Source organism: Cherax quadricarinatus, chromosome 56 (assembly GCF_038502225.1).
Source record: "Cherax quadricarinatus isolate ZL_2023a chromosome 56, ASM3850222v1, whole genome shotgun sequence".
Lineage (NCBI taxonomy): Eukaryota > Metazoa > Arthropoda > Malacostraca > Decapoda > Parastacidae > Cherax > Cherax quadricarinatus.
The window spans coordinates 6538664-6552636 of NC_091347.1; positions in this window are offsets into that span (position 1 = coordinate 6538664).

The window sequence follows — 13973 nt, forward strand, 5'->3', positions numbered from 1 at the left end:
CTGCCAACAGGGGATGAACGAAAGACACCAAGGTTTAAACATAGACCCTGATGATGAAGGGGATCTAACTTAAAAAGAGTTACAGGAGAAGACACACAATAGACCTGGTCACCATAATCCAGCTTTGACAAGACTAAAATGGAATGCAAACGGAGTAGAGTCCGGCGATCTGCTCCCCATGAACGATGTGCATGAATTTTAAGGAAGTTCTGCCCACTGTAGCAAGGTTTTCATGTCAACCGGCGATCGAACAGAAGTCCAAAAAACTTGACTATCACATTCTGGGATACGTGAGCCATGTAAATACAATGGAATATCTGGAACAAGAGGATGTCTAGTGAAGGTAACGAAATAGGTTTTCGCAAAAGAAAATTTAAATCCATGAGAACTGGCCCAGTGGGAAACATGGTCAATCGCATCCTGAAGGAAAGCTGCTACCAGGTGACAATCAGCGCCTGCGTAAGCTACAGCGAAGTCATCCACACAAAGTGACGACCAAATATGCGATGGAAGAATGGAAGGTAGGTCATTTATAGCCAAGAGAAAAAGGGTAGTGCTAAGGACACAACCTTGTGGGACACCCTCGGCCTGAAGAAAGTCTGAGGAAAGCGAGTCGCCAACATGGACACGAAAATGTCTTTCAGATAAGGAAGCAGCCAGGAAGGTCGGTAGATTACCATGGAGGCCTAATGAGTGGGCCTGGGCTAAGATGATGTACCTCCAATTGGTGCAATATGCCTTCTCGAGATCAAAAAAGACTGCTCGGATGGAGTGTTTATTAGCAAAGGCATTTCGCACATAAGTGGAGCAAGGGATCCAAAGTAGAGCGGCCCTTGCAAAAGACACAATGGCGAGGAGAAAGACTATTGTGAATCTCCAAATACCATATCAGACGTCTATTCACCAATCGTTCCATCACCTTGAAAATTACACTGGTCAGAGCAATGGGGCGATAGTGTGAGGAGGGAGGAAAAGGAAAAAAGGGGGGTGGGGAGGATGGGATAGGGAAGAGGAGGATGGGGAAGGGAAGGGGAGGATGTGATAGGGAAGGGGGAGATTAGGTTCGGTCTGAGGAAGAAGACCAAAAGGTTTAATTCCTCAGACTAAGAACCTCTTTACCACGACAAGAAGCCTCCCCTTAAAGAGCCCTGATGAGGTAAAAACCTTACGGGTACAAATTTTTTTTGTAGGCTTCACATATGTATAATAAAATTTGGTAACCTTTCCCAAGTACTAATTTAACTCCATTACATAACATTTACTAAACTTTCGTGCTATGTCACTACTTGGATCGTAGTGTCTCTTGCATCGGTTGGAAAATGATCTTGAAGGTGATGGGAATGGCTATTTAGACAATATTATATTTAATCAGGCTTTTGCGTTCAGATTTTAGAGGAAGAAGGTCCTGTTGCTGATTTTCAGATAAGTCATTTATCTTTAATGGTATCATGTAACATGTATCAGTCCCATATGTGTCTCTCAACATTCTGGATGTCACATGTGGACATGATCGAGATTTTGCTTTGACTACATGATGAGAAGAGGACTGGACTTTGCATTCAATCTTTGTCATGATCTGGTGCTATGCGTATGTCAAAGTAAATTATACATATTACTACGTACAAAACTCCCGTCTGACCATCGATTATCCAGGTGAACATGCACACTTCATGCATCAGGAATTTCAGCGCAGCATCGCAAGAATTTCAGTAAACCAGGCAATAGTTAACAAGGTCATCCACTTTCATGATGGAATCAGAGGATTCAGCCTAAAAGTGGAAGCTGTCAGCAGGAACTGTCTACAGAAACATCTGAGTACAAGACACTTAAGGGAAATGAAAGGCCAAGACAGATTTCAACAGCTCTGTCACTCAGATCTGGAGCCGACTTGGATTAAGAAGAATGATTATGTCAAAGCCTTTATATATCTGACATACACAGGACATTCGCTCTGTAGAATTAGTCATGAACGGTCCCAGACGCTCCTGCTTTTGTCAGTCTCCCTACGAACCCTGTTGGGGAGGGGAACCTCTACCATCTCCACTATATCTCATTGTGTGAGAATTAAACCCAAGACTGCTGTCATCAACGATGCCACGAAGCTAGAACTTGCGTCCTCTCTCAGCACCTGTCCGCGAGTCAAGTTCTCGAAAATTACTTCTCTGAAAGAAGCTTTCATTGTCACCCTTATTGATGATGAGGAAGCTGACAAGGTACTCACACCTCGTGCAATGAAGAAGCTACACAACCGCGGCTTTACCATCTCCACCTCACCTTACATGCTAGCTAAACGGTCTATGTTCATGAAACGCTTTGATAGACTCATCACAACCATGTCTACCGAGAACATCAAGTTATCACTTGAAGACCTAAATGCCTGGACCAATGCCTGGTCAATGTCACCGAGGTCCGGTCTGAGACCAGGCCTCGTTGTGGATCAGGGTCTGATCAACCAAGCTGTTACTGCTGGACGCATATAAACCGACGTACAAACCTAAGCTCGGCTGATCAGGTACTGACTTTACGTGCTTGTCCAGCGCCTTCTTGAAGACAGACAGGGGTCTACAAGAAGGCGCTGGACAGGCATCTGGAGGATGATGGTGCAACCTGGGGATGACAGTGAGACATTGGGAATGATGGTGCAACCTGGGGGATGTTAAATTAGACACATGTGCAACTCTTGGGTATCTTTATTGAGGAAACGTTTCGCCACACAGTGGCTTCATCAGTCCATACAAAGGATAAACTTGAAGAACAGGAGGAGAATGAGGTAATCAGTCCCTCAACCTTGAGTCGATGTGGTCAGTCCATCAATCTTGAATAGAATACGGCATATGAGCGGAGAAGCAGCTTATAAACCGTATGGCAGGAGAGGTGCAGCAGTCATAGGTGGTGTCACATTTGTCCAATGTGGAAGTAGGTCGTGACACCACCTACCACTGCTGCACCTCTCCTGCCATACGGTTTATAAGCTGCTTCTCCGCTCATATGCCGTATTCTATTCAAGACTGATGGACTGACAACATCGACTCAAGGTTGAGGGACTGATTACCTCATTCTCCTCCTGTTCTTCAAGTTTATCCTGTGTATGGACTGATGAAGCCACTGTGTTGCGAAACGTTTCCTCAATAAAGATACCCAAGAGTTGCACATGTGTCTAATTTAACAACGTGTCGGTTCTTTGAACCATTCATCTACAAACCTGGAGGATGGTGGTGCAACCTGGAGGATGGTGGTGCAACCTGGGGGATGGTGGTGCAACCTGGGGGATGGTGGTGCAACCTGGAGGATGGTGGTGCAACCTGGAGGATGGTGGTGCAACCTGGAGGATGGTGGTGCAACCTGGAGGATGGTGGTGCAACCTGGGGGATGGTGGTGCAACCTGGGGGATGGTGGTGCAACCTGGAGGATGGTGGTGCAACCTGGAGGATGGTGGTGCAACCTGGGGGATGGTGGTGCAACCTGGGGGATGGTGGTGCAACCTGGAGGATGGTGGTGCAACCTGGAGGATGGTGGTGCAACCTGGAGGATGGTGGTGCAACCTGGGGGATGGTGGTGCAACCTGGGGGATGGTGGTGCAACCTGGAGGATGGTGGTGCAACCTGGAGGATGGTGGTGCAACCTGGAGGATGGTGGTGCAACCTGGAGGATGGTGGTGCAACCTGGAGGATGGTGGTGCAACCTGGAGGATGGTGGTGCAACCTGGGAACATGATGGTGAGACCTGGGAACATGATGGTGAGACCTGGGAACATGATGGTGAGACCTGGGAATATGATGGTGAGACCTGGGAACATGATGGTGAGACCTGGGAACATGATGGTGAGACCTGGGAACATGATGGTGAGACCTGGGAACATGATGGTGAGACCTGGGAACATGATGGTGAGACCTGGGAACATGATGGTGAGACCTGGGAACATGATGGTGAGACCTGGGAACATGATGGTGAGACCTGGGAACATGATGGTGAGACCTGGGAACATGATGGTGAGACCTGGGAACATGATGGTGAGACCTGGGAACATGATGGTGAGACCTGGGAATATGATGGTGAGACCTGGGAACATGATGGTGAGACCTGGGAACATGATGGTGAGACCTGGGGGATGATAATAATAGTAGTAATATATTTCTACAAGTACATGTACAAAGTATATAGGTATTGACAAGCTGGAAAGTTTTATTGTACCAGAGGACATCTGCCAGAACCTAATGGACTACATACGTTTACTAGCTATGACACAGTGTGTTCACTGGCCCTGGAAAGCTGAGTGCACGGAAGAGTGTGAAGAAATGCGGTGCCTACCAAGACGCCTTCAAGAATCTTGGTGAAACGTGAGATTTATCTCCATATTTGAAACACTGAATTTATGCATCTTCATTTATCACTCATGAGGTTAATGATCTCAGGAACCTCCTCTTTTGAGCAAAATGTGGAGAGATGGAATCCAGCCAGCTTCCACCATGCAAGGACCCTCTTCATCTGCGATATAGAGAGGATTCTAAGAAGCAAGATCTCCAACCACCTAGATACCCATCAATTACACAACCCAGGGCAACACGGGTCTAGAGCAGGTCGCTCCTGCCTGTCCCAGCTACTGGACCACTATGTCAAGGTCCTGGATGCTGTACAGGATAAACAAAACAAGTTCAGATTCAGGAAGGGCATAGGAAAGCACTGGTTTGGTAATAGTTGTGGATGAGTGGAACAAACTCCCGAGTACCGTCATAAAAGCTAAGACCTTGCGTAGTTTTCAAAATAGGTTGGATAAATACATGAGTGAATGTGGTTGAGTGTGAGTTGGACCTGACTAGCTTGTGCTACCAGGTCTAGTGCCGCACTCCTTAAGTGGAAGTGACCTGACTAGGTGGTCATTGTTCTAAGCCGGGGGGTGGCATGGACTTGCTTCGCATGGGTCAGTAGGACTGTTTCAGTGTTCCTTATGTTCTTATGTAGTATACACAGACTTTACAAACGCTTTCCACAAATGTGACTATGGTGTAATAGCACACAAAATGCGTGATAAAGGAATAACGGGAAAAGTTGGTAGATGGATTTATAACTTCTTGACAAATAGAACACAAAGACTAATAGTAAACAGAGTAAAGTCCCAGGCAGCCATGGTAAAAAGCTCTGTTCCACAAGGCACAGTGCTCGCTCTCATTCTATTCATCCTCATTTCTGACATAGAGATGTAAGCCATAGCTCCGTGTCTTGCTTTGCGGATGACACCCGGATCACCATGGCAGTGACCTCCGTCGAAGACACCGCGAGACTTCAAGCGGGCATCCACCAAATCTTCGAATGGGCCAATCAAAACAATATGAAGCTCAACGAGGAGAAATTTCAACTACTCAGATATGGGAAACTTGAGGAAATTAAAAATGTATTAGGGTATAAGACAAATTCTAACAATACAATAGAGCGAAAAATTAATGTGAAAGGCCTGGGAGTGATAATGTCAGAGGATCTCGCCATCAAAGACCACAACAATGTATGTACCTCATCTGCTAGGAAAATGATAGGGTGGATAATGAGAACCTTCAAAACTAGGGACGCCAAGCCCATGATGATTCTCTTCAAATCGCTTGTGCTCTCTAGGCTGGAATACTGCTGTACACTAACGGCCCCCTTCAAGGCTGGCGATATTGCAGACCTGGAGAATGTACAAAGAACTTGCACGGCACACATAAGTACGATAATGCACCTAAATTACTGGGAACGGTTGAAGGTCCTTGATCTGTATTCTCTCGAACGCAGGCTAGAGAGATACATGATAATATACACTTGGAAGGTCCTGGAGGGATTGGTACGAAACCTGCACACGAAAATCACTCCCTATAAAAGCAAAAGACTCGGCAGGAGATGCAACATTCCCCCGATGAAAAGCAGGGGCGCCACGAGTACACAGAGACAACACAATAAGTGTCCGGGGCCCAAGACTGTTCAACTGCGTCCCAGCATACATAAGGGGGATTATCAACAGACCCCTGGCTGTCTTTAAGAAGGCACTGGACAGGCATCTAAAGTCAGTACCTGACCAACCGGGCTTGCGTGCGGCCAGCAGTAACAGCCTGGTTGATCAGACCCTGATTCACCATGAGGTCTGGTCTCAGGCCGAACCCCAGAGGCGTTGACCCCCGAAACCCTCTCCAGGTAAACTCCATGCCTAGTTAGTTAACCAGCTGTACCAAACCCAAAGAGATGTGGCTGAACCGCAGATAGTGTACCAGCACACAGCTCGGGGGATGGGGGGTGTTGCCACTGTCCCAGCTACCATGTACCAGACCTGACCTCTGTAGAATGGAAGGGAGGAGTATCAGCACGTGTTGCAGCTTATGTCTTACAAGTGTATAAACACCTGCAAACTTCTAGGCTGTACATGTCTAGCTAATCAATTTAAATGCAGACAAGTGCAAGTTACAGGTGTACACCAAAAAAAGAAGTGACAGTGAGGAAGAACTTGAAGAGGAACTGGATGATTTTGATGCTGATAATGACGAAAAGAACAGTGAATAAACTGCAATATCATGTAAATATAGTTCACACACCCAGGTAATATACATCTTTCAAACACATGCTACCCGTATGACCATTTAATAAACATCGAGGTAGTTACACTACCTCGATGTTTATTAAATGTATTGTTGTACTTAAATGTATTGTTGTACTTAAATGTTCGAATATCGATGCTACACCTGAAAAACTTAGCAAAATTAAAAGAAATATATTGTTTGTGATAATGTTGATTACAGGTGAACGTAGGTAAAACCAAACCAATCTTAATTATTTTAAACTTACCATAAGTAAACTTTTTGTAATATTAAGAGTTTTATAGCTGTTACAAGTGAGCAAAACGTTTAGTCTAAAAACTGGCGAGTCTATGTTATTATATTACATCTGTTTTATGACTTTCAGTCTTACTGTGCTGGGTTGGCACAGTCAGTAGCTCATAACTACGACAAAGTCGATACACTCAAATGATCATCACACGAAAATATCATCTACACATGTCACCTTGTGTGGTATGAATGAAGAATGTAATCTAGACCATAGGATAATACTGCCTTAAAAGCTTTATAAACGAGCCCCTGACATCTTTCTCTGTGATGTCAATTTAAGACAACTGAAACAGAATCAATTAACAAATAGCGCAACAGCAGACAAGGTTTCAAAAGCAATTCAGATGAGAACTCACATACAGACCAACAGACGCAACATGGTGGTGCAACATGGTGCTGCAACATAGCCACACATAGCCAAGACCTCGACAAACTGTAACAATACAAATAAAATCATACGAAAGTAATAAATGAAAAAGCGGACAGACAGATGAATCTTTAATGTTCTAATAAATAGGGTTAAAAGAGTAAGTCAGAAAACTTAAATCCGAAGTTGCTACCTTAAAGAGTGGTGTTCCTCATGGCACAGTACTCGCCTCATTTCTTTTTCCCATATCTGACCTACTCAGAGACATTAACCAGGTCTTCCAGTAGGCAACACAAGACACTGTGACTTTCAAGACGGAGAATTTTCAGTGATTTCGCTATACGATAAGATTAATAAAACAAAATTAAAGATAATAAAAACACTCGGACCACTAAATAAAGTAAAATGAGAACGAAAGGGACTAAATAACGATGTGGAACGATGAAGGAACAGTAATATTACTATTACAACTGCTAAAAAATGATAGACTGAATAACAAGTCTTTAAAACAGGAGTTGCCAAAGTAATGATACTCTCTCGACAGGAACATTGGCTATTACACTAACTGTTCCATTTAGGACAAACGAAATTATAGATCAAGAAAGTGTACAGAGAACTTTCACTGGATGTATCAATTCATTTACATTAACAGTAACGCCATAAGTATGCTCCAAGGGATGCAGACGATAAATGTAAATTACAATTTATACCTGAAAAAATCAGAGGGGACTCGTTCCACACCTGCACACTGAAATTGCTCCCTACGAGTGGAAACTCGATAAAACATTGAAAAGTGTCTCCTATTAAAGAAACTTGTTCAGTAACTTTCAGTAACTTGTTCAGCTACGAAAACTTTGTGGCTCAGTCCCTGGACCCATTACGTGTCTCTCTAACCTTTTGACCGCTACCAACAGGACGGGGTATGGGGAGCATAATAAACACATTAAACTAACTTATAGTTATGGTGCACAAAGTACACCAGGAAATAACTCGACAAGCATAATGGGACCAAGATTCTTCAACACCCTCTCTTCACACATAAGAGCAATTACCAACACACACATGGCTGTCTTCAAAGAGTTAACTTGACAAGTTCCTTAAGTTTGTCCCTGATCAGCCAGGCTATGGTGCCCACGAGAGTCTATCTGAAGAAGCCATCCATCAAGAGGTCTGGTCTGGAACTGCACCGGGGATAGTGGTGACAGATAGTGGTGACAGATAGTGGTGACATCGTACTTTTAAAGAGATGAACAAGAGGTAGGTTGCCGAAGTAAACTTCATTAATTCAAACTCGGAATGCACTGCCACAGCTGGTGCTGTGGGGGGGTGACAGCCTCAGCTGGTGCTGTGGAGGGGTGACAGCCTCAGCTGGTGCTGTGTGGCGTGACAGCCTTAGCTGGTGCTGTGTGGAGTGACAGCCTTAGCTGGTGCTGTGGAGGGGTGACAGCCTCAGCTGGTGCTGTGGAGGGGTGACAGCCTCAGCTGGTGCTGTGTGGCGTGACAGCCTTAGCTGGTGCTGTGGGGGGGTGACAGCCTTAGCTGGTGCTGTGGAGGGGTGACAGCCTCAGCTGGTGCTGTGTGGAGTGACAGCCTCAGCTGGTGCTGTGTGGAGTGACAGCCTCAGCTGGTGCTGTGTGGAGTGACAGCCTCAGCTGGTGCTGTGTGGAGTGACAGCCTCAGCTGGTGCTGTGTGGAGTGACAGCCTCAGCTGGTGCTGTGTGGAGTGACAGCCTCAGCTGGTGCTGTGTGGAGTGACAGCCTCAGCTGGTGCTGTGTAGAGTGACATTCTCAGCTGGTGTTGCGTAGAGTGACAGTCTCAGCTGGTGTTGTGTGGTGCGAGCCTCAGCTGGTGCTGTGTGGTGTAACATCCTCAGCTGGTGCTGTGTAGGGTAACAACCTCAGCTGGTGCTGTGTGGTGACAGCCTCAGTCGGTGCTGTGTGGAGTGACAGCCTCAGCTGGTGCTGTGTGGAGTGACAGCCTTAGCTGGTGCTGTGTGGAGTGACAGCCTCAGTTGGTGCTGTGTGGAGTGACAGCCTTAGCTGGTGCTGTGTGGAGTGACAGCCTTAGCTGGTGCTGTGTGGAGTGACAGCCTCAGCTGGTGCTGTGTGGAGTGACAGCCTTAGCTGGTGCTGTGTGGAGTGACAGCCTTAGCTGGTGCTGTGTGGAGTGACAGCCTTAGCTGGTGCTGTGTAGAGTGACAGCCTCAGCTGGTGCTGTGTGGAGTGACAGCCTCAGCTGGTGCTGTGGAGGGGTGACAGAATCAGCTGGTGCTATGTAGAGTGACAGCCTCAGTTGGTGCTGTGTGGAGTGACAGCCTCAGTTGGTGCTGTGTGGAGCGACAGCCTCAGCTGGTGCTGTGTGGATTGACAGCCTCAGCTGGTGCAGTGTGGAATGACAGCCTCAGCTGGTGCTGTGTGGAGTGAGTCTTAGCTGGTATTGTGTAAAGTGACAGTCTCAGCTGGTGTTGTGTAGAGTGGCAGTCTCAGCTGGTGTTGTGTAGAGTGGCAGTCTCAGCTGGTGTTGTGTAGAGTGACAGTCTCAGCTGGTGTTGTGTAGAGTGACAGTCTCAGCTGGTGTTGTGTAGAGTGACAGTCTCAGCTGGTGTTGTGTAGAGTGACAGTCTCAGCTGGTGTTGTGCAGAGTGACATTCTCAGCTGGTGTTGTGTAGAGTGACAGTCTCAGCTGGTGTTGTGTGGAGTGACAGCCTCAGCTGGTGTTGTGTGGAGTGAGTCTCAGCTGGTGTTGTGTAGAGTGACAGCCTCAGTTGATGCTGTGTGGAGTGAGAGTCTCAGCTGGTGCTGTGGAGGGGTGACAGCCTCAGCTGGTGCTGTGGAGGGGTGACAGCCTCAGCTGGTGCTGTGTGGCGTGACAGCCTTAGCTGGTGCTGTGGGGGAGTGACAGCCTTAGCTGGTGCTGTGTGGAGTGACAGCCTCAGCTGGTGCTGTGTGGAGTGACAGCCTCAGCTGGTGCTGTGTGGAGTGACAGCCTCAGCTGGTGCTGTGTGGAGTGACAGCCTCAGCTGGTGCTGTGTGGAGTGACAGCCTCAGCTGGTGCTGTGTGGAGTGACAGCCTCAGCTGGTGCTGTGTGGAGTGACAGCCTCAGCTGGTGCTGTGTGGAGTGACAGCCTCAGCTGGTGCTGTGTGGAGTGACAGTCTCAGCTGGTGTTGTGTAGAGTGACATTCTCAGCTGGTGTTGTGTGGTGCGAGCCTCAGCTGGTGCTGTGTGGGGTAACATCCTCAGCTGGTGCTGTGTAGGGTAACAACCTCAGCTGGTGCTGTGTGGAGTATCAGCCTCAGCTGGTGCTGTGTGGGGTAACAGCTTCAGCTAGTGCTGTCAGCTGCTGCTGTGGGTAATATCGTAGCAGTTTTGTATTTTATGGAGGAACATCAGAGAATATTTTAGCTGCCTTTGTTGTAAGCTGTTCACCAGATTACTTCCCTGCCTGCCTCTCTTTCCTTTATACATGGTGAAGGCAGGAAAGGGGATGGGGGCTCCTTGAGAGGGGTGGGGAGAGGGAGGACTTGGAAAGTGGGTAGTGGTAAATGAAGAGGGGAATGGGATAGGGAGGACTGGGGGATAGAGCAGTGATGAATGAAGGCAGGAGAGGAGGAGTGGCAGCACATTATCGTACTAAGAAAGTAAACGTTTATATCTGAACGTTTTCTATTTTCCTCTGCCAGCTCGTTGCCAAAATTATCGCAGCCAGTTTGTGTAATTTACTTATCTGTGGTTAAATATAAGTTTTCATAGGTCTGTGTAGCCTAGTTGAGCACTGAAGGCTCTCTGTACATTTTTTAGTTCTCCAATTTGTCCTGCCTTAAATGGGCAGTTAGTACACAGTAGTATCCCAGCCTAGAGAGAGCAAGTGACTAGGTCGAGCGTTTGTTGTTTTGAATGTTTTAGTTATCTAGCCTATCGTTTTCTTTGCGACTGTGATAACACTGTTGTGATCCTTGAATGTGAGATCCTTTGTCACTGTCACACACAAGTCTTTCTCACACTGAACTTCGCCTCTACTTAATGATTTGTGTGGAAAATACTGTATATATTTTCCGGAAATACGGTAATTTATAGGATAATAGATGCCCTATATTGTATTTTTAAAAGAAGTATGTTATCGAAAAAAAGAAGAGACACTCGCCATCTTGGTTTTGAATTTTGTACAAACGTTGGTGTAATGGGAAGAATTTTTCGTGCTCAAGAGGTTAAAATTGAGTTCACACCTCTCAAATAGGAGGCGAAATTGGTGGATGTGCATTATTGCATAACTTGAGGTATCAGACGACTGGACAAGACAGCTCCAGGAACCTCAGATAAGCTCTCTAGATTTGTGTATAATTCTGGCCAGTATTATTTACATAGATTTAGTTAGAGTGAGGTTTTCTGAGTATGATACACATTAATCTCCAGTCAGATTGGTGAGTGATATTAAGATATATTTTCTTTCTGTTATGTAATTGTGTATATATATAACCATTTATTATTTTTAATATACAGTCCACAAATTTATATATTTACCAGTATTCCTGGTGTATGTATATTTCATTTAATTAATAGGTCCAGAGCAACTTGTGGTTATGACAGTGGTAGGTATCGATGGGGGACATTTTTTGCGACCTAGGTGTCCCAAATTCCTACTTGTCTATGTAACTTTGATAAATAATAATAATCTTTATCATTTACTGTTATGTACATAATTAGTTACATTCAGATAAATGCAATTTTCCACATTTAATTTGCCCGTTGGTCCTTCTTGAACCGGAGGTAATTAGTGAAGTCATTAATTAGTTAATTACTTAATAATTATATGTGAAATGACAGGAGCTGGATGTTAAGTTCACAAATTTACTTAATGTGTAGTGGATTATAATAATTACAATATTAATTTTGATAAGCTAAGCTCGTCTGGCTAAGTTTATATTAATTTGTATAATACTAATTTGATAAGACAATTCTGGCCAAGATTTATATCAGTGTATGTGTAACTGATAAGCCATGTGTAGCTAATTATTAATGTGTATATTAATTTTGCTATGCCAAATTCTGGCAAGGATTTATTAATTTGTATATTAATTTTGATGAGCCAAGTTTGTATTAATGTACATTTAAAATTTATATTATACATGTAATTGCTAAGCTCAAGTAGCTAGGATTTATTCAAAGGTAAATTGTATCAGTGTTGTAAGTTGTAATCAGTGTTATTAATAAAGTTGAATTTAATACATTGCATCATGGCTGAAAATGAGGAAATTAATATAGAAGACAAACATATGGAATATAGAGTAAAGAAAGCATCACTACAGGCTAGAAAAGTTCATGTAACCAAGGCATATAATAAGTGCTTGGAATTAATGAAACAAGAAACTGTGAACACTGATGATTTAAAATTGTATTTAGATGCTTTAGGGAATAGATATGATTCATACAAATTATATTACAGCAAATATGAAGGAGATTTATTAGTAAACTGTGTAGATGAGACTGAAATAGATCTCATGATTAATCAGTATTATGAATTAGAGGAAAAGATTCTTTCTTGTAAAAGTGAGGCCTTGAATAAATTAAAATGTGTAAACCAGGCAGTTGGTCAGTCTGCTCCAACAAATATGTCTTTGCTAAAACTCCCAGAATTGTGTTTGCCTGTGTTTAATCCTGGAGAAAATTGGAAGGAATTTTGGTCAATTTTTAAAGCAGCTGTGCATGACAGGAGTGACCTAGCCTGTGTAACTAAATTATTTTACCTCAAAGGACAGGTAAGAGGAGATGCTCACATACTGATACAAGCCTTTCCCAATGTAGATGACTCTTACAAGGAAGCAGCTGACTTGTTGAAGGTCACTTATGGTAATATAAAACAAAGTAGGTTGGATCTAGTGAATATCATTGTTAATTTAAAATCTCCAGATCACACTTACAAAGGTTTACAGCAGTTTAAACTGGAGAGCACTCTCAAAACTTTAAGTAATAAATATAATCTGAAGGAATCAGACTGGTTATTGAGTGCCATGGTACAGAATAAATTAAGCTGTAAAACACTTGAATGGATCTCAAACAAATATCACAAGGGTTATTTTGGTCTGGAGGAAATAAGACATGGGTCTACAAGAATTAATTGTGCAGTTGCAGACCAGCCAACTAACTCATTTTAAAGATGCAACACATAATAACTCTGAGGTATCTGTCAAGTTTCACAAAGGGAGAAATTATCCCAATAGTAATAATCAAAATTAATTTCCTAAAAAGAGTTGCATAGGTGCATATCAAGTAGCAAGAATCAGAAATAATGATTCTCCACTAGGTAAGAAGAATAAGTACCCTCCTAAGAGTCTCCAGTTAATAAGAAACCAGTCAGAGAAAAGAGACATTGTCTTTTCTGCATCATTTATCTAAGAATTGCAATGCATACAATTCATGGAATGAAAAAGTTGAAAGATTGGAGGAACTTGACAGATGTATCAGATGTTTAGGTAATCACAATGTAAAGAATTATGCCAAATTAAACTTCTGTTATCAATGTCACAGACACCATATAGTCATATGTAAAGGTCTATATGATAATGTTGATAATAATGATAATGTTGACAATCCTGACACAACAGTGGCTAATGTAAAAATTGCTGCTAATGTTAATAATGATGGTTTTGCTGAAGTAGCCTTACCTGTGTTACAAGTAAAAATTGATGATAAAAGGCATAAATCAAAAATTGTAAATGCATTATTGGACCAGGGATCCCAGCGTACTTTCATAAAACATAAATG